This window comes from Oncorhynchus masou, unplaced genomic scaffold, assembly GCF_036934945.1.
Source record: "Oncorhynchus masou masou isolate Uvic2021 unplaced genomic scaffold, UVic_Omas_1.1 unplaced_scaffold_5118, whole genome shotgun sequence".
NCBI classification, from domain to species: Eukaryota; Metazoa; Chordata; class Actinopteri; order Salmoniformes; family Salmonidae; genus Oncorhynchus; species Oncorhynchus masou.
Genome location: NW_027011521.1, coordinates 2602 through 23633, shown reverse-complemented (window position 1 = coordinate 23633; position 21032 = coordinate 2602). Strand labels below are relative to the sequence as shown.

Here is a 21032-nt window from a genome sequence, read left to right as displayed (position 1 = left end):
GGTCTGTGACCTGTTGTTGGCAGGTGGAGACTACATATGTAACCAGTGCGGTAGGTATCAGGGTGTTTGCGTTTGTGTGGTATTGGATTGGATTGTGTTTCATTCATTTGCATGATTAAAAACATAAGTTCTTATCCTTCAATCTTCCTTTGAACTTTTGCTACTGCCTCTCTGAGTGGGGAGTGCTTGAGTGCCATGCAATGCAGTGGAGTGGGGTAGAGGAAGGCGGAGTGGGGTAGTGGAAGGAGGAGCGGGGTAGAGGAAGGCGGAGTGGGGTAGAGGAAGGAGGAGCGGGGTCCAGGAAGGCGGAGTGGGGTAGAGGAAGGAGGAGCGGGGTAGAGGAAGGAGGAGCGGGGTAGAGGAAGGAGGAGCGGGGTAGAGGAAGGAGGAGCGGGGTAGAGGAAGGCGGAGCGGGGTAGAGGAAGGAGGAGCGGGGTAGAGGAAGGAGGAGCGGGGTAGAGGAAGGCGGAGCGGGGTAGAGGAAGGAGGAGCGGGGTAGAGGAAGGGGGAGCGAGGTAGAGGGGGGTAGAGGAAGGGGTTGGGGTGAGAAAGACAGTGAGAGACTTTCAGTAGGTCTCAAGTGTTGCTCTCTAACTTCATCTTTCTGTTACTGTCTGTATCCCTCTCCTTAACTCCTCCTCCACCTCCCCAGGTTGTCCGGTGCAGGTGGAGAGGAGGGGTCTAGAGTCTCACCTATTAGAGTGTGAGTTCCGCAGCAGGGCGTGTCCTAGCGGCTGTGGCCACACGCCCCTCTCTGTAGACCAATCACAGCACAACTGTGTTGCGGAGCTACGAACAGAATTGGAGCTGCTCAGGTTTGTGTGTTTGAGGTGATGGATTGAGATATATTAGGATGTTATATCTGTGTTGTTCCTAACAAATCCTTGACAAAGCTGTGCCAATATTTACAATATTTTAGAACCTCAAGGGCGATGTCATTGCTTTTATACATTGGATATTGTGATTCATTGTGACACATGCGTGTGTTTGTGTGTGTTGCAGGGCAGAGATGTTGGGTAAGGTGGAGGAGGTGAGGCGTGAGATGGAGTCGAGGCTGGACTCTCAGAGGAGACACATGGTGCAGAAAGAGTCTCTGCTGAAGAGCGAGGTGGAGGACCTCAAGGTGACACACTTATAATATGTACTACCTATAGGAATGTGTGTGTGTGTGTGTGTTATGACACATCCCTGTGTGTGTGTGTGTGTGTGTGTGTGTGTGTGTGTGTGTGTGTGTAGGGCCAGGTGTCGAGGGTGGTGTGTGATGTGCGGGCTCTCTTGGGGGAAGAGCGCCTGCGGAGACAGGAGTTGGCAGAAGCGGATCTAGAGAAGAGGGAGCTACTGGAGATTCTCCAGAGCCTGCAGCCATGCAGGGGCCAGCAGAACAGAGACGAGCCAATCAGAGGACTGCATCAAGAAGACGGGACAATTAGGAGCCAGCTTCAAGTGGAACACCCAACCAGGGGCCTGCTGAGGGCGGGGCCAACACAGGCTTCTACCCAATCACTACCCTCGGCTTTGCCTACTCCAGCCTTATACCCGCCTACCTCCCCACAGCCAGGGGAGGGGTCACGCAAGGCCCGCCCCCGCAGCCTTACCTCGACTGCATCAAGAGCAGAGAGGTCACCGTCATCTGAGAGGCCATTCCTAATGTTACTGGGTTATGTTTAGTACTGTGTTATGTTCAGTACTGGGTTATGTTCAGTACTGGGTTATGTTCAGGAGACACAAATGAGAGAAAATGCTTTAACTTCCTCAATTCCTTCTTCATTTAACCGTCTCAAAACATTTTTATCTGGTGTTGCATCTCCTGAACCCACCCTTGATGATTGGCAGATACCTGTGACATTGCTTCAACTCAGAGAAAACCAGCCTGCTGAGATCCTAAATAAAGTCTGCTGAAACACCTCTGATCTCTGGTCCTCTTAAGGTACAATAGTCTTACTCCATCTACTCTAATGGATTGGAATTATATACAGCTCATCATGCATTTCTTACATTGCATATACCCCATGCATCGATCCATCTGTCAATCCATCCATACTAACATACCACAGTGAGGAACACTAACACACGACTCCAGACAACGCTCTCAATCACAGAACTTTATTGAGTCTGAACAACAATGTAAAAGAACTAAAACATAATACAACAAATTCCACACATCATCAATAGAATCCCACAGAGGACACGTTTCCATGGAGATGATGAACTCATTATTCCTGATTGGTCCGTTAAGAGCCGTGACGGGCTGCAGTCATTGGCCAGGTTTGTTTACCTGGTGAAGGAGCGAACGTGTCGTCCCCTCCCTCCTCCACTGCCTCCCCCACCGCTAAACTTCCCCCCTGGGACCCCTCCCCCTCCTCCTCCCTGACTCAGCCACGACAGGCCTGTACCCCCACGACCTCGGGGCACGGTCCCGCGGAGCCAGGCGATATGCACCTGGAAGAGAGGGAGCGAGAAGAACAAGGGTGACCATCAGTAATTGTGCATGAAAGTATTATCTTGTATTCATGTTGTTCTCTGAATATGTATGTGTGTGTTTATACAGTATGTACGTGTGCATACGAGTATGTGTGTACCTGCAGGCTGCTGGCGTGAGGGCAGGGGGCCGCGTGTGAAGTTGCTCTGCCCGCCCCTGGCATCACTGTATGTTCCTCTGTGGGTAACCGGTGGCAACAGACCACTCCACGACGTGCCACCTCGCCCACCCTCACGGCGGGCATTATAGTTACCTAGAAGGGAGGGGGATGGGAAGACATGTTAGTCAAAGTTTCTTTAAAAGACAACAGACCCACTTGTTAGTTTACAGCGATCTGTTTGTGTGTGTGTCAACATACCAGACAGCAGCACTCCTTTAGGCTGCGGTGGGGTGAAAAAGCGTGTCTGCTGGCTGTGGAAAGCAGCCCTGCCTCTGTTCCCAGTGAACAGGCCTCTGGTGGGGGTTTGGGGAGCTCTTAGGGGGTCGCTTGGGGGCAACAGGCCCAGGGGAGTCCCAACATCTTTAAACTCCGCCGCCACAAAGTCATCCACGTGCATGCTGGGAGGGCGCGAAGTGTTCTGTTTGCGCTGGCGGAAGATGTCGTTGGAGCGAAAGGGCTGTCCCCCGAAGCCCCCCCTACCTCGACCGCGAGGAGCAGCCATCATGTGGGCTCTCTTAGCTGGCTCGATGTAGTCTGACTTACCACTGCAGGGAGGAAGAGGACGACACAGGCATCTTTGTTAACATGTGGGTCACATACAATCATATTATGTACCTGAAGGTGATAAAAGTGTGTGTACCTGGTGATGAAGGTCTCGTGTTTGTGCTTGCCCAGCCTGAAGCCCTTGTTGGTTTTGGTATGACTGGGAGACAAGGGCTCAGACAGGAAGGAGCGTTCCAGCTCTGACTTCAGGTCCAACTCTGGACAACACTCCTGGGCCAGCCCTAGCAGGTCCACCTTCACCTAGAGACAGAAAGGTTTACTCACACACGCACACACACACACACACACACACACACACACACACACACACACACACACACACACAAACAACACCCAGGTGTCTCACCATGTCTAGTTCAGCCTCCATGTCGTCAGTGTGGAAGGGGGAGAACCACAGAGCCTTCAGCTGCTCATCCAACACCTCTGACAACACAAACACCGTCCTGCAGGAGAGAACACAGACAGTCAGAACAGGACCCACACAGCTTCGGGTCAAAACTGGGTCCATAGCATGTCAAAGGGTCATTCAAGACAATCTGTTTGGGAATTTGGCTTGGAGTTCATACATGCCAATTTAAAACAGTTGATTAAAATCTGCACTTTTGCTAAAAAGGTGCACCCTGCAGAAATCTCTGTCATTTCCTGGTCACTAGTTTTTACCCCTAAGACATAAGACTCCTGAACAGCTAATCAAATGGCTACCCGGACTATTTGCATTGTGTTTCCCCCAACCCCTCTTTTACGCTGCTGCTACTCTCTGTTTATCTTATATGCATAGATCACTTTAATTCATACATTCATGTACATACCACCTTAATTGACCGACCAACCAGTGCTCCGCACATTTGACTAACCGCGCTATCTGCATTGTGTCCACCACCCAGCTAACTCCTCTTTTTACGCTGCTGCTACTCTCTGTTCATCATATAATGCATACAGTCACTTACCTACATGGGGCGGCAGGGTAGCCTAGTGGTTAGAGCGTTGGACTATTAACCCGATATAGGTTGCAGGCTCGAATCCCCGAGCTGACAAGGTACAAATCTGTCGCTCTGCCCCTGAACTGACAGTTAACCCACTGTTCCTAGGCCGTCATTGAAAATAAGAATTTGTTCTTAACTGACTTGCCTAGTAAAATAAAGGTAAAATTTAAAAAATTAATTAAAAACATGTACATACTACCTCAATAAGCCTGACTAACCGGTGTCTGTATATAGCCTCGCTGCTGTTATTTTCAAATGTCTTTTTACTGTTGTTTTATTTCTTTACTTACCTACACACCCACATACACACACACCTTTTTTTCCCGCACTATTGGTTAGAGCCTGTAAGTAAGCATTTCACTCTACACACACCTGTTGTATTCGGCGCACATGAGAAATAAACTTTGATTTGATATTGGACATATACCACACCCCCTCGGGCCTTATTGCTTCAGTGAAATATATCTTCTATGACTGTTTCTGCTGTTTGAAGCTGGTGTGTGCAAAACCGAAAGTAAAAGATGCAAAAATGAAATTTAAGAACTGAAGCATAAAAATAGCATACATATAACAGACCTACCGCTTATAGACGTGCGTTCAGTGAGAATGACAGATCTATAACTCACTATGTGAATTTGTTCAGCTCGCACAAAAAGTTACATATTGCAGCTTTAACGGTATCTATTGGGCCAACAGTGTCAGTGGGCGGTACCTGTGGTTGAATTGGGCCAATAGCGTGTCAGGGGTTGGGTAGAGTGGGCTCCATCTCAGGGGGAGAAGATGTGTCCATAGTGCTCTCCAGCGTCTGTCGTAGACCAATCACATTCTCCAACAGGGTCTCCAATGAATCCTCCTCCTTGCACAGCTTCTACAAACACACAACAGTTACTTCCACTACTTCCTACCAGAGATTTGTATTTATAATCATTACTATGCATAAAGTGTGTGTGTGTACCGTGATGTGTTTCTCTAGTTTGTTTAGAGGGGTGTGTGTCAGCCTCCTCCCACTGCAGCAGAGCCTTCATCTCTGAGCCAGTCAGAGCCACAGACCTTGGGGCGGAACCAGCCCGGACTCTTCCTCCACTCTCCTCCCCACAGCAACCCTGGGTATGAGAAGAGAGAGAGTGACAGAGACGATAATTAATGTAATACGGGCGGATTGGCCTTCACATCGGCAGATAATGATTGACTGTATAATGGTTGATCATGTTAATAATGGTTGATCATGTTGAAATGGACTTGTTTGGGGTTTTACCAGAGGGTCAGTGTTGAGGATCTGTCGTAGGAAGTCCAGCAGAGCAGAGAGGAGTTCAGCCGAGTCTTTCCTGAAGGAGAACACCTGTCTCTTCAACAGAGCACACACACTGGCACTGTGCTTCTTCAGAGCCCTAAAAACACACCTCTAAAGTTGAATTCGGTGTTCCACAGGGTTCAGTGCTGTAACCACTACTATTGTCTATATACACATGCTACACTTGCATTGATCTAAATTCCTGGCAGTGAGGAGTGTGTGTACCCTTTGAGGTGGTAGAGTCCATAGTCATGTTCTGCGAGGAACATGAGTGTCCTGAGACAGGTGAGGAGCAGAGCGGCACTGCTCTCTCCGCTCCCCAAAACCTCCATCAGAGAGTCGCACACTGATGAGATCATTTCCCGTCCTGGCAGGGCATTGGCCAGTTGCTCAGCCTCTGACACACACCCCTCAGCTGGGTGGGGTACCACCAGAGAGATGTCCTAACACACACACACACACACACACACACACACACACACACACACACACACACACACACAGCAGAGTTAACCCAATGAGCCCCACCGTTTACAAAAACATCTGTAGAGTCAGAATGATTTGAGATGCTTGGCAAAGGCTGACTGTCAGGAACACAAACACGTAACATGTTTCGTCTCTGATGCTCATAAACTACACAAGAGTCGTTAGAAGGTAAGGAGTTCTTCTACATAGAAGACCATAGTAAATCCCAGGACATAGTGTCTATAACACTGTAAGGGTTCTTCTACATAGAAGACCATAGTAAATCCCAGGACATAGTGTCTATAACACTGTAAGGGGTTCTTCTACATAGAAGACCATAGTAAATCCCAGAACATAGTGTCTATAACACTGTAAGGGGTTCTTCTACATAGAAGAACATAGTAAATCCCAGGACATAGTGTCTATAACACTGTAAGGGGTTCTTCTACATAGAAGACCATTGTAAATCCCAGGACATAGTGTCTATAACACTGTAAGGGTTCTTCTACATAGAAGACCATAGTAAATCCCAGGACATAGTGTCTATAACACTAAGGGTTCTTCTACATAGAAGACCATAGTAAATCCCAGGACATAGTGTCTATAACACTGTGATAAGCTCACATAGTTGCTGTTATAAACTCTGAACAGTTGTCACTGACTAGTTAGATATTAATTTGCCAGTGAGCAAACCATTTCTGTACTTAGAGCATTCTTATAACTACATTTCTATCGGGTTTTTGCTCTGTCAATAAAACTCCTGAATGCAACTGTTTATGTCAAATAGCTAGGTGTTCTACTTGTAGCCCTTGTAGCCCTTACCATGTAGAACATGGTAAAACACTGCATTGTGAGACTAAATATAACAGCTGGACATGCAGATAAATGAAAGTCAGATCAATGTCTTGGGACTGATATACAACCCCTGCTAATCTGACAGATAGTTCAGACTAAAGAGCATCCACAAAGACCTACATGTTTATGAACATAACACGCATCAATTCACCCCATACCTCTCCATTGTTATAGCTGGAGGAAAGACAACAGCTAGTGGATGAAGTGCATTAGCATCATACAATACCAGGTGCTTTGTGTGTTACCTGGTCACACAGTGACTGCAGGACAGTCCCCACCAGCTCTGCACAGTGCTGTTGTGGCAGGGCGTGGTCAGCAGCGGGAACCAATAGGGACAGTAGCAGGGGAAGACATCAGCCAATGGCTCATCTCCAGGGGTGGAGCCAGAGAGCAAGTGTAACGTTGCGATCTTACAGGCTCTCTGGGAAACCAGGGTGTCGAATAGAGAGAGGAGACGCAGCACCTGCCCCCAACCCGGACTCTTTCCCTCAACACTGAAAAACACAACCACACATACTGAAATCACAAACACAACCACACATACCGAAATCAAAAACACACCCACACATACCGAAATCACAAACACAACCACACATACCGAAATCAAAAACACAACCACACATACCGAAATCAAAACACACATCAGAAAGGTAGCATGGTGGTTCTAATATGGACGTGAAATAATATCCAAAGCCAATTTGGGATTTATTTGGCTTGCCATCTTAGTTCAAGAGGTGCATAAGGGTGTGTTTGCGACTGTCTTACGGCTGTAGTTCCCCCAGTAGGAATTCCAGTAGGGTCTTCATGATGAGGGTGGCGGTGGCAGAGGAGAGGTCAGCCAGCTGGACACACACACGTCGCAGCATGGCCAGCAGCGGAGGACAGCTAGTTCCACACACACACCCGAGGGCGTCCGCAAACACACCCCACTGCACCCGCAGGTGCATGCTCCACAACTTCCTGGTGTTCAACGCTACAGCCACGTCCTGGACAGAGATCACCTGGAGGGGGACCGGCACAACACACAACTAGAAATCTGTTTCCCTTCGGTTTAGATGTTTCCAACATGAAAGTCCTACAGCTTTCAATCCTCATGCATTGATTAGTTTGTTAAGTGTCAATCCGACGACCTCCAGACTGTTGCTGATGATGGCTGTAGCAACATGAGAAGCAGCAGGTGTGTGTGTACCTGTGCTCTGCATGGGCAGGGGAAGTGGCAGCAGTTCAGACAGCAGGGTGAGGCCAGAGAAGAGTCCCTCTGGTGCTTTCAGTAGAGAGCCCAACACCTCCTTCAGCATCAGAGACCATGTGTTACTGAGCAGAGTCTCCTCTGTGTGGGTCATCTACAGGGAAATGATACCCAATTTATTACACGCACGCAACACACACACACACAACATTATGTTAAAGGTCAATCAGAAAAGAGCTCTACCTGTTCGCTGACTCCTTGTGTGAAGGTGAGCAGCACATCTACGATGAGGGCCTGAACCTTGGTCTCCTCCCAGTCTAGACGTCAGAGGATCGGGGCTGGTGCACACGACCATGTGTAGAGTCACCAACGTGCTCGCCACACGCGTGTCCCTGAACTGGAAGGCCCCGGCTGCGCAACAGCTCTGTTAGCATGGTCCGCAGCAGCCTTAGCGTGTTAGCGCACACGCCAAGGATCATACAGCGCTGTGGGGTGGGTCCCATGTGTCCGTGCACACGCCAGGCAGGCAGCAGCACGCTACACAGCTTCTGAGCACACAAACACACGTGTCCAAGCCTCCCAGAAAACAACTGCACCCCTACTAGACTCCACTTCAGATCTCTCTGCTGAGCCTCTACGGCGGGGAGGTGGGACAGGCGATCTGGCAGAGGACCCTCAGCGCAGAGATCCAGTCCACTTCCTCTAGAGTCAACACGTTCTGGACGTTCTACAGGGACACACACGGGACAGACAGGACAGAATGGCTTTTCTGTTAGTAATATGACCAATAATACACATTACATCAGCCACACACAGTGCATTCCGGAAGGATTCAGACCTTGACTTTTCCACATTTGTTGCTTTACAGCCTTACTCTAAAATTACAAAATTGTTTTTTTCCCCTTCAATCTACGCACAATACCCATAATGACAGTGCAAAAACAGTTAAAAAAATAAACATTACAAATATATATTACAAAAATAAATGAAATATCAGATTTACATAAGTATTCAGACCCTTTTTTCAATACTTTGTTGAGGCACCTTTTGCAGAGATTACAGCCTCAGTCTTCTTGGGTATGACACTACAAACTTGGCACACCTGTATTTGGGAGTTTTACTCCCATTTTTTTTTTAATTGGGTTGAATTGGGAGCATTGCTGCACAGCTATTTTTGTCTCTCCATAGATGTTTGATTGGGTTCACGTCCGGGCTCTGGCTGGGCCACTCAAAGACATTCAGAGACTTATCCCGAAGCCACTCCTGCATTGTCATGGCTGTTTGCTTAGAGTTGTTGTCCTGTAGGAAGGTGAACCTTCTCCACAGTCTGAGGTCCTGAGTGCTCTGGAGCAGGTTTGCTCTGTTCATCTTTCCCTCGATCCTGACTAGTCTCCCAGTCTCAGATGCTGAAAAACATCCCATTAGCATGATGATGCCACCACCATGCTTCACAGTAGAGATAGTTACAGGTTTCCTCCAGACTTGAGGCTTGGCATTCAGGCCACAGAGTTCAATCTAGAGCAGAGAATCTTGTTTCATGGTCTGAGTCTGTAGGTGCCTTTTGGCAAACTCCAAACGGGCTGTCATGTGCCTTTTACTGAGGGGAGTGGCTTCCGTCTGGCCACTACCATAAATAACTGATTGGGGAGTGCTGCAGAGATGGTTGTCCTTCTGGAAGGTTCTCCCATCTCCACAGAAGAACTCTGAGCTCTATCAGAGTGACCATCGGGTTCTTGGTCCTCCCTGACCAAAGCATTCTTCCCCGAGCTACTCAGTTTGGTCGCGAGGCCAGCTCTAGGAAGAGTCTTGGTGGTTACAAACTTCTTCCATTTAAGAATGATGGAGGCCACTGTGTTATTAGGGACCTTCAATGCTACAGAAATGTTTTTGCACCCTTCCCCAGATCTGTGCCTCGACAGTCTTGTCTCGAGCTCTAGGGATAATTCCTTCGACCTCATGGCTTGGTTTTTGCTCTGACATGCACTGTCAACTGTAAGGACCTTATAGACAGGTGTAGCCTTTCCAAATCATGTCCAATCAATAGAATTTACCACAGGTGGACTCCAATCAAGTTGTAGAAACATCAAGATGATCAATGGAAACAGGATGAATAAAGCGGTACCCAAGAAATTCAAGGGGTCTGAATACTTTTTCCAAAGATGCATGTCTCATCTCTCCAAGATCTGGGTCAGCCACTGTCACAACTATTTGCATACCACAGAGCAGCTCTCTAGCGCTCTACTGTTTCCTTTTTTTTGCAAATGACCTGCCACTGGCATTACACAAAGTATGTGTGTCCATGTATGCTGATGATTAAACTGTATACGCATCAGCAACCACAGCTAATGCACTGAATCCCTTAACAAAGAGTTGCAGTCTGTTTTGGAATGGGTGGCCAATAATAAACTGGTCCTGAACATCTCTAAAACTAAGAGCATTATACTTGGTACACATCATTCCCAAGTTCTAGACCTCAGCTCAATCTGGTAATGAATGGTGTGGCTGTTGAACAAGTTGAGATGACTAAATTACTTGGTGTTACCTTAGATTGTAAACGGTCATGGTCAAAACATAGATTCATTGGTTGGAAATGCTTTTTTGACACCACACTCCACAGGCTCTAGTTGTATCTTATCTTGATTATTGTCCAGTCATATGGTCAAGTGCTGCAAAGAAAGACCTAGTTAAGCTGCAGCTGGTCCAGAACAGAGCGACACATCTTGCTCTTCATTGTAACCAGAGGGCTAATGTGAACACTATGCACATGCCCAGTCTCTCTTGGCTAGGGTTGAGGAAAGACTGACTGCGTCACTTCTTGTTTTTTATAAGAAACATTGTGTTGGAAATTCCAAATGGTTTGCATAGTCAACTACACAGGACTGACACACACACACACACACAATCACACTCCCCACCAGACATTACAAGGCGTCTTTTCACAATCCCCAGGTCCAAAATAAATTCAAAGAAGTGTACAGTATTATACACAGCCATGACTGCATATAACTCCTTCCATCTTATACAGCACAAGTGAACCGCAAACCTGGTTTAAAAAACTAATAAACCAACACCTCACGGCACAAGCGCCTCTCCCGCATGTGACCTACTTGTTGTGCATATGTACTGACATGTATGTATAACCGATCGATGCGCACACACACACGTTAATGTTTTTAAATTGTATCCCAAGTCTTTGTCTCAAATGTCTTTTTTTGTTATGTGCGTACCCACAGTCGGAACCCCCATGGGAACCCCTGTGGACCCGAGTGGGACTCCCAGTCGGAACCCCCGTGGGAACCCCTGTTGGACCCGAGTAGGACCCCAGCCGGAACCCTGCGAGGGAACCCTGTTGGACCGAGTGGGACCCCAGTCGGAACCCCGTGGGAACCCCTGTTGGACCCGAGTGGGACCCCAGTCCGGAACCCCCCGTGGGAACCCCTGTTGGACCGAGTGGGACCCCAGTCGGAACCCAGTGGGAACCCTGTTGGAGCCAGTGGGACCCCAGTCGGAACCCCAGTGGGAACCCCTGTTGGACCCGAGTGGGACCCCAGTCGGAACCCCAGTGGGACCGCAGTAACTAGCTGTCGCCATTGAAGATCCTAATAATTCAAATCAAACATGCTGACTCCATGGTGAAGGACATCTCTGCTGAAATCCACCAAAGGAGTGGTGCAGAGAACATGCTTTGTGGAATTTAGGTCCGACTATATGAATAAAAAGGATTATGAAACGGGTACCGTGTACTTATGTTTGTCCTTTACTTGCGTGCCTGTCTTTGTTAGCTGAAATCCATACTTTTTCAAGTATGGACGCTAATCAAATACAACCACAGACTGTTTTCCCGTTGCTGTTGCTCTAAGATGGCAACTCAGCGCAAATTAGCATTTGTCAATTGCATCTCAAAAGGAAACAGTTGGTGGATGTTTTTGAATAACGTTTATTGAAAAAGTATGGATTTCAGCTAACAAAGAAAGGCATGCAACTACAGAGGGCAACACAGGTACAAGTTAAGCGTTTCATAATTATAATATATATATTTTTAAGTATTGACCTTGGGTGAATCGATGTAGTCGTTGCTGAATTCCACAAGGCCTGATCTCTGCTTCACTTGTTGGTGGATTTCATCAGAATCTTCCTTCACCTTGGAGTGGAGTTTAGTCAGCTAGTTATATCAAAGCAAGTTGGTGTGTGTGTGGGTGTGTGTGTGTGTGCGCGTAGGGAGCCTGCAGCCATGTCATCATTATGAAGGATTAAACAAACAGCAACAACAGGTTATCACTCCTTGGGGACATGTAGTGTAACGGCTCACCTGTTTGATGTAGTCTATGAGGCTGGGGATGCTGCCCATCTCCAACTTCACCTTGTCCAGAGGTTCCAGCCACTGACTCAGCTCTGGAACACAACACCAACACTGAGAGGATCACTTAGTGTTGCAGTTCACTCGCAAGGAATTCTGAATAGTAGTTTAACACGTTTTTGTGGGTACTTTTCTCCCCAATTTCGTAATATCCAATTGATAGTAACGGTCTTGTCCCATCACTGCAACTCCCCTGCGGACTCGGGAGAGGCGAAGGTTGAGAGCCATGTGTCCTCCGAAACACGACCCACACTGCTTCTTGAAACACCGCCGCAACCCGGAAGCCAGCCGCACAAACATGTCGGAGGAAACACTGTCCAGCTGGCGACCGAAAGTCAGCTTGCAGGTGCCGGCCCGCCACAAGGAGTCGCTAGAGCGCGATAGAACGAGGAAATCCCAGCCGGCCAAACCCTCCCAAACCCGGACGACGCTGGGCCAATTGTACGCCTCATGGGTCTCCCGGTCACGGACGACTGTGATACAGCCTGGGATCGAATCCGTCGATGCAGTGCCATAGACCGCTGCGCCACTTGGGAGGCCTTCAACACATTTCTAAGGGGTGATGGGTAGGGCTATGTCATTACAATGATAGAGTTGGGTGTAGAAGTATTTTTAAGATGAAGGTTTAGGGACTACCAGTTCACCCATTGTTGATAAGGTTGGTTTGGAGTTATAGGTCAGAGGTTAGGGGGTTAAGGTTGGATACCAACCTGGCGTTGTTATAGTCAGGGGTCAGGAGCTGCGCACCCTGTAGTTTAGCGTTGGTGTCATCAGCCTTGGCCAGGATGAGTAGAGGAGCAGCGTGTTGTTCCATGTTACGGAGATCACTGGAGTTCTGAACCACCATCAGCACCAGCATACACGCATAGTTATAGGTCACCGCCTTCCGGGCCTTGGCCTCCCCGTGTCCGTCCTTGCTGTGGTGCTGCAGCAGCGTAACCAGACAGGAGAGGTTGTTCTCCAGGCTGAAGACATGGGCCACAGCGCTCCTCCCAGTCTGTGTGAAGGTGATGAGGTAGAGGGCATGGAGCATGCTCAGTACCTCCGCACTGTCCCCCTCCTCTAGCCCCACCCCTCCCTCCCCACCGGCAGTCACGTGACTCATCAGCTCAGACACGCTCTGGAGGGCATGCAGCGCCTGCATCAGCCACACCCCCAAACCCTCTTCACCCAATCCGGGGCCCGAGAACCCGCCGTCGCCCCCAGTGACCATAGGCTCCTCTCCCTCAACCTCAGCGATGGTTGCTAGGAGGCGGAGCAGCAGGTTGGTAGGCGTGGGATGGGCCAGCATGAACAGCAGTCCTGATTGGGTGAGAGACAGAAAGTGCAGGACTTCCCTGACGGCGTGAGTGACACCTGTATGCCCTGCCGCCACTGCTGCTGACAACACCACCGCCGAGCTCTCCAGGAAGTGACATGCATGCATGTACCTGTGGGGTGGGGGGAGAGTTATTAGTACAAATGACTGTGTGTGTGTGTGTGTGTGTGTGTGTGTGTGTGTGTGTGTGTGTGTGTGTCGGTGTTGTACATACCTGTACAGTGTAGGGTAGGGGTGCGTCTCTCTCCTGTGGACCAGTAATGCGTGCGGTTGTAGGGAAGGCCTTTCCAGGGGCTGAACCATGGTGTGGGGGCGGTCTCTAAAGGTGATGTAACTCTTCTAGAACCCCAGCCGACCTATCAGCTCAGCCTCGCTGACAGGGGAGGGCCTAATGAGATCTCCTCCTCCATGGCTATGTCAGGCTCCTCCCCCTCATCCTGAAATATAACACTGATAATTCTTATATACTGATATACTGTAGTAGTTATATGGACAGTAGAACCTCAGAAACATCAGAGTTCCACACTGAACTTGGAACAGGTTATGAATTGGGAAACTTGATCAGACCCAAATAACTGTTCTTAAAACGCAGATCTCAGTCAGCGTGTGCTTACCTGCAGAGGCTCGCTCCAGGCTGCCGCTGTCCTCTGCAGGTCAGTCATAACCTCATAGGCGTGGCCTTTCTGCAGAATGGCGTTTCCCGCAGTTACCACCCGCACGGTTTTCCTCCCCCAGGAACAGCTGCACCAATCGCTGCGGGGGGGGGGGGCAGCACACAGCCTCCGTTAAAACACACGCAGCCCTCTCTATTATAAGGTCTTCATGTGCCCATGTATGTCTATGGCCCCTCTCACCTGGTATCCACTCCTCTCCATCTCCCCCTCCTGTAGGAAGGCCTCCACACCAGCAGGGCACTGGTCAGAGCATCCAGAGCCCTTAGGATACACAGCTTCAGTGTGGACGACACATGGTCCACCTGGAGCAGCTCCAGTAGGAGCTCCAGGGCTCCCTCATGCAGCAGTGCAGTGAGGCCCTGTGGGCACTCAGCCAAGCAGGAAGCCAGCTTAGCTCCAGCTTTCAGCTGCCTGAGGTTTAGAGCAATGGGTTGGGTCAGAGCTATCTCCATGCTAAGACCCTGGAGAGCCCATTGGACCAGAGCTCCAATAGGCCCCTCCCATTCCCCTGTCCAATCAGAAAGCCCAGCCCTCTAGCAAGCAGCCCTGATGCCTGCTCTAGGGCCGTGACCCAGCGGGAGTCACGGTCCTCTCCTATCCCAGCCAGGAGCTCTCTCATCTGGACAACAACCTCAGCCTCTGCCCCTTCTCCACCTCCAGGCCCCTCTGGACCAACACACAGCCCCCGTAGCCCTCTCCAGCTGGGAGTCGAAGCGGGTCTTGTAGGGAGGGGTAAAGTAGAGCAGTGGGCGTAGCTCTCTTTCGTAGGGGTCGTACTGGACTGGGGGCACAGAGGCCAGGTCTTCAGGGGTATAGTCAATGTCAAAACTGGGCAGCTTAAAACTCCCATTGTCCAAGTCATCCTCATCACTACTGATCTTCTCATAACCATCATCACCTGGAGAGAGGAGGGAGGGTGAGAGAAGGAGGGTGAAGGAGGAATAAATATTGTAAAACAACAAACACAGCAAAAGAAAAGGCCTCACTCACAACACTCACATAAGTGCTAAAACATTAATAACATTAATTACAGTTCACTCAACCAATGTTAGAGAACCACAGCAGACAGGCACAGTTAGTTTGTCATGCAAGTGGATCTGATACTACAGCAGCAACAGCCATGGCTCTAAGCCTTATGATTACAGCTGGTTAGGCTGGTTATAACAGCACTGAGCAGGGTGTAGGGGTCTGAGCAGGGTGTAGGGGTCTGAGCAGGGTGTAGGGGTCTGAGCAGGGTGTAGGGGTCTGAGCAGGGTGTAGGGGTCTGAGCAGGGTGTAGGGTTGAGGGGTCTGAGCAGGGTGTAGCGGTCTGAGCAGGGTGAGGGGTCTGAGCAGGGTGTAGGGTTGAGGGGTCTGAGCAGGGTGTAGGGGTCTGAGCAGGGTGTAGCGGTCTGAGCAGGGTGTAGGGTGGAGGGGGTCTGAGCAGGGTGTAGGGGTCTGAGCAGGGTGTAGGGGTCTGAGCAGGGTGTAGGGTTGAGGGGTCTGAGCAGGGTGTAGCGGTCTGAGCAGGGTGAGGGGTCTGAGCAGGGTGTAGGGTTGAGGGGTCTGAGCAGGGTGTAGGGGTCTGAGCAGGGTGTAGCGGTCTGAGCAGGGTGTAGGGTGGAGGGGTCTGAGCAGGGTGTAGGGATCTGAGCAGGGTGTAGGGGTCTGAGCAGGGTGTAGGGTGGAGGGGTCTGAGCAGGGTGTAGGGATCTGAGCAGGTGTAGGGGTCTGAGCAGGGTGTAGGGTCTGAGCAGGGTGTAGGGGTCTGAGCAGGGTGTAGCGGTCTGAGCAGGGTGTAGGGGTCTGAGCAGGGTGTAGCGGTCTGAGCAGGGTGTAGGGGTCTGAGCAGGGTGTAGGGGTCTGAGCAGGGTGTAGGGGTCTGAGCAGGGTGTAGGGTCTGAGCAGGGTGTAGGGTCTGAGCAGGGTGTAGGGTCTGAGCAGGGTGTAGCGGTCTGAGCAGGGTGTAGCGGTCTGAGCAGGGTGTAGGGGTCTGAGCAGGGTGTAGGGGTCTGAGCAGGGTGTAGGGGTCTGAGCAGGGTGTAGGGGTCTGAGCAGGGTGTAGCGGTCTGAGCAGGGTGTAGGTTGGAGGGATCTGAGCAGGGTGTAGGGGTCTGAGCAGGGTGTAGGTGGAGGGGTCTGAGCAGGGTGTAGGGTGGAGGGGTCTGAGCAGGGTGTAGGGTGGAGGGGTCTGAGCAGGATGTAGGCTTGAGGGGTCTGAGCAGGGTGTAGGGGTGGAGGGGTCTGAGCAGGGTGTAGGGTGGAGGGTCTGAGCAGGATGTAGGCTTGAGGGGTCTGAGCAGGGTGTAGGGTGGAGGGGTCTGAGCAGGGTGTAGGGTGGAGGGGTCTGGAGCAGGGTGTAGGGTGGAGGGTCTCAGCAGGGTATAGGGTGGAGGGGTCTGAGCAGGGTGTAGGGTGGAGGGTCTGAGCAGGGTGTAGGCTTGAGGGGTCTGAGCAGGGTGTAGGCTTGAGGGGTCTGAGCAGGGTGTAGGGCGGAGGGGTCTCAGCAGGGTGTAGGGGTCTGAGCAGGGTGTAGGGTGGAGGGGTCTGAGCAGGGTGTAGGGTTGAGGGGTCTGAAGAGGGTGTAGGGTTGAGGGGTCTGAAGAGGTGGAGGGTGTAGGGTCTGAACAGGGTGGAGGGTGGAGGGGTCTGAACAGGGTGGAGGGTGGAGGGTCTGAGCAGGGTGTAGGGTTGAGGGGTCTGAGCAGGGTGTAGGGTTGAGGGGTCTGAGCAGGGTGTAGGGTTGAGGGGGTCTGAGCAGGGTGGAGGGTGGAGGGGTCTGAGCAGGGTGTAGGGTTGAGGGATCTGAACAGGGTGTAGGGGTCTGAGCAGGGTGTAGGGTTGAGGGATCTGAACAGGGTGTAGGGTTGAGGGATCTGAACAGGGTGTAGGGGTCTGAGCAGGGTGTAGGGTTGAGGGATCTGAACAGGGTGTAGGGTGGAGGGGTCTGAACAGGGTGTAGGGTTGAGGGGTCTGAGCAGGGTGTAGGGTTGAGGGATCTGAACAGGGTGTAGGGTTGAGGGATCTGAACAGGGTGGAGGGGTCTGAGCAGCATGCCAGAGCACACACACACTGTCTGTCCTGCGGTCACACAGGAGCCCCCCTACCTTCCTCCATCTCTTCCTCCTCCTCACCCTCATCCTCCTCCTCATCCTCAGGGGCGCTACACTCCGTCCGTGCATCGTCCTCTTCTTCCAGCTCTTCATCCTCTTCCTCCTCCCCCTCTTCCTCAGGCTCGGCGTCTGAGTAGGGTTCGTCGGCAGGCAGTGAGCTGCGCTCAGGTGAGACCGCCTCCAGGTAGTCCTCCCCTCTTTCAGTCGGCTCCGCCTTGGCCACTCCAACTGAGACAGTCACCATGGACACCACAGTTGGTTATCAAGGCAACCAAAGAGGGCATCAGGTATACACAGACACAAGCTTGCACAAATACATGGAAACGTTTCTTTTGGCAAGGTTAGCTAGTTGAATATACAGTATGAAATGTGTCCCTGTGAGATGAACATAGAGACGTAGAGAAGTGTGTGTGTTACCGGTCACTGGGACCGGCTCCTCATCATCATCATCTGGTGGGGGCGGTCCAGGAGGGGTGCGGGGCCTCTGGGAGCTGGTCTGGGGGGACTGCCATTATACTGCTCCTCCTTATCCCACTCTGAGACACACACAGTTTAGTCCACCTTGTGTTTTCCTTTTTGCCATGGGAAATATGATAGTATTGTGATAGTGGTATCCTGGCAACCCTACTATGAGTCTTTACTCACCTTGTTTGATGATCCTCTTGAGGCCCGTCTGTTGTTGGGGGGTGGGGAGGGGGAGGTGGGGGAGAGTCCCAGTCGTGACCATGTGACCTTTCTGCTGTACCGTACACGGCCACCGTCAGACTGGTGTACCATCCACGCAGCACCAGACCATCTGTGTTCACCTACACAACACACACACTCACCATTACAAACACACAGCGACACACACACAACACAGTTCACCTGTAGAGAGAACAGTGACCTTTCTACAGACAGAGGGGGAAGGAGTCTTTACCTTTCCATTGGGCCTGAAAACGATGGACTTGTTTTCGTCATATTCAAAACTGTAAGGACGAGACAGCGAGAGAAAGAGAGACAGAATTATCACATTTTCATTAGTAGTGGAGCAGGCTACAGTAGAGGGGCTGGTGTACTGCAAGTTCTCTCTCAGGTGAACAACGGCCTGTGAGCGCTTGACTAACATTAGGTTGTGCCTGTGTTCTCGGTTGGAATGATCGATGTGGCATTCTGGGTTCCATATTCTGTTGTGTGTGATTCTGCAGGTGCAGCAACAGGGCTAAGTGTCTGGCGACCCGGTCTCGGAGTGAACAAGGACTAAGACAGTAGTCACAGATTGGTCTCTGCCCTGACAGCTTCTACAGGTGAGACTTGAGCTCTCAAATATTTTTATAGACACATTCTGGGAAGTGAAAAAAGGGGGAGGGGTGGGGAGAGAGAAATAGACAGATACTGGGAGGGCAGGAGCAACAGAGAGACAGGAAGAGGTAGAGACAGAGGTAGAGAGAGAGGAAGAGGTAGAGAGAGAGGGCTACAGACAGAGAGAGAAGAGGTAGAGAGAGAGGGATACAGACAGAGAGAGGAAGAGGTAGAGAGAGAGGGCTACAGACAGAGAGAGAAGAGGTAGAGAGAGAGGGATACAGACAGAGAGAGGAAGAGGTAGAGAGAGAGGGCTACTGACAGAGAGAGGAAGAGGTAGAGAGAGAGGGCTACAGACAGAGAGAGAAGAGGTAGAGAGAGAGGGATACAGACAGAGAGAGGAAGAGGTAGAGACAGAGGGATACAGACAGAGAGAGGAAGAGGTAGAGACAGAGGGATACAGACAGAGAGAGGTAGAGACAGAGGGATACAGACAGAGAGAGGTAGAGAGAGAGGGATACAGACAGAGAGAGGAAGAGGTAGAGAGAGGGATACAGAAAGAGAGAGGAAGAGGTAGAGACAGAGGGATACAGACAGAGAGAGAGAGAGGGATACAGACAGAGAGAGACAGAGGGATACAGACAGAGAGAGACAGAGGTAGAGACAGAGGGATACAGAGAGAGACAGAGGGATACAGACAGAGAGAGGAAGAGGTAGAGAGAGAGGGATACAGACAGAGAGGAAGAGGTAGAGAGAGAGGGATACAGACAGAGAGAGAGGGGATACAGACAGAGAGAGGAAGAGGTAGAGAGAGAGGGATACAGACAGAGAGAGAAGAGGTAGAGAGAGAGGGATACAGACAGAGAGAGACAGAGGTAGAGAGAGATACAGACAGAGAGAGACAGAGGTAGAGAGAGAGAGGATACAGAGATTGAGAGAAGTAGAGGTAGAGAGAGAGGGATACAGACAGAGAGGGATACAGACAGAGAGAGGAAGAGGTAGAGAGAGAGGGATACAGACAGAGAGAGGAAGAGGTAGAGAGAGGGGATACAGACAGAGAGAGAGGGATACAGACAGAGAGAGACAGAGGTAGAGAGAGAGGGATACAGACAGAGAGAGAGGGATACAGACAGAGAGAGACAGAGGTAGAGAGAGAGGGGATACAGACAGTGAGAGACAGAGGTAGAGAGAGAGGGATACAGACAGTGAGAGGAAGAGGTAGAGAGAGAGGGATACAGACAGAGAGAGGAAGAGGTAGAGAGAGGGATACAGACAGAGAGAGGAAGAGGTAGAGAGAGAGGGATACAGACAGAGAGAGAGTAGAGAGAGAGAGGGATACAGACAGAGAGAGGAAGAGGTAGAGAGAGAGGGATACAGACAGAGAGAGGAAGAGGTAGAGAGAGAGGGATACAGACAGAGAGAGGAAGAGGTAGAGAGAGAGGATACAGACAGAGAGAGAGAGGATACAGACAGAGAGAGACAGAGGTAGAGAGAGAGAGGGATACAGACAGAGAGAGAGGGATACAGACAGAGAGAGAGAGAGGTAGAGAGAGGGATACAGAGCTTGAGAGAAGTAAAGGTAGAGAGAGAGAGGGATACAGACAGAGAGAGAGGGATACAGACAGAGAGAGAGAGAGGTAGAGAGAGGGATACAGAGCTTGAGAGAAGTAAAGGTATAGTCGAGAACCACTCCTTTGGAAACAAGTGCTTTAATGAATACTTTTAAGTGCTATCCTCTGGGTCCACATTGTACATTTCTGTTGTATATGTCTTTTACACAAACACATTCAATTCAAATAGAATGTACAAAGTGTTACTGACCTGCCCAGTCTGTGGAAGCAGGCGCTGCTGGGTTTAGTGAGGTTGTTGAAGAAAAGCTCCAGCTGGAAGGAATGAGGTATGATGTCTCCCTGGAAACACAGACAGGAACAGGATATGACATCACCACTCAGCCCCCCTTTCAGCCACATGAGAGTTCCGTCTGTCCGGTTACGATTTTACCTCACAAATCGCCCAACTACCACGGCGCAGAATGAGGCCAAACTAACATTTCAGCTCTGGGGCCTCATTTATCAATAATGCGTAGAAACTTCTATAAAATACTTCATTACGAACAGAATTTAGAATGTTCGTAAACATAGAAAAAGTGTGATTTATCAAACAATCCTACGAGCTTCATACGTACACTGGAAGGAGATAATCGTTGATAAATACCAAATGTTCTCAACCTCAGTGCTCGTGCACGACCGTGGCTATTTGCATTTTGCAGTGCCCCAATTAATCATACATGGTCAAAATCATCCCTTTAAAGCCCGTAAGAATAT

General features: G+C 50.2%; 2 pseudogenes; one reads left to right on the top strand and one right to left on the bottom strand.

The window, feature by feature from the left end:
* The first annotated feature begins 627 nt into the window (after positions 1-627).
* LOC135535762 (E3 ubiquitin-protein ligase NRDP1-like) lies at positions 628-1904 on the top strand (annotated as a pseudogene).
* A 183-nt stretch (positions 1905-2087) lies between these two features.
* LOC135535761 (protein virilizer homolog) lies at positions 2088-20618 on the bottom strand (annotated as a pseudogene).
* Between the last annotated feature and the right edge of the window lie 414 nt (positions 20619-21032).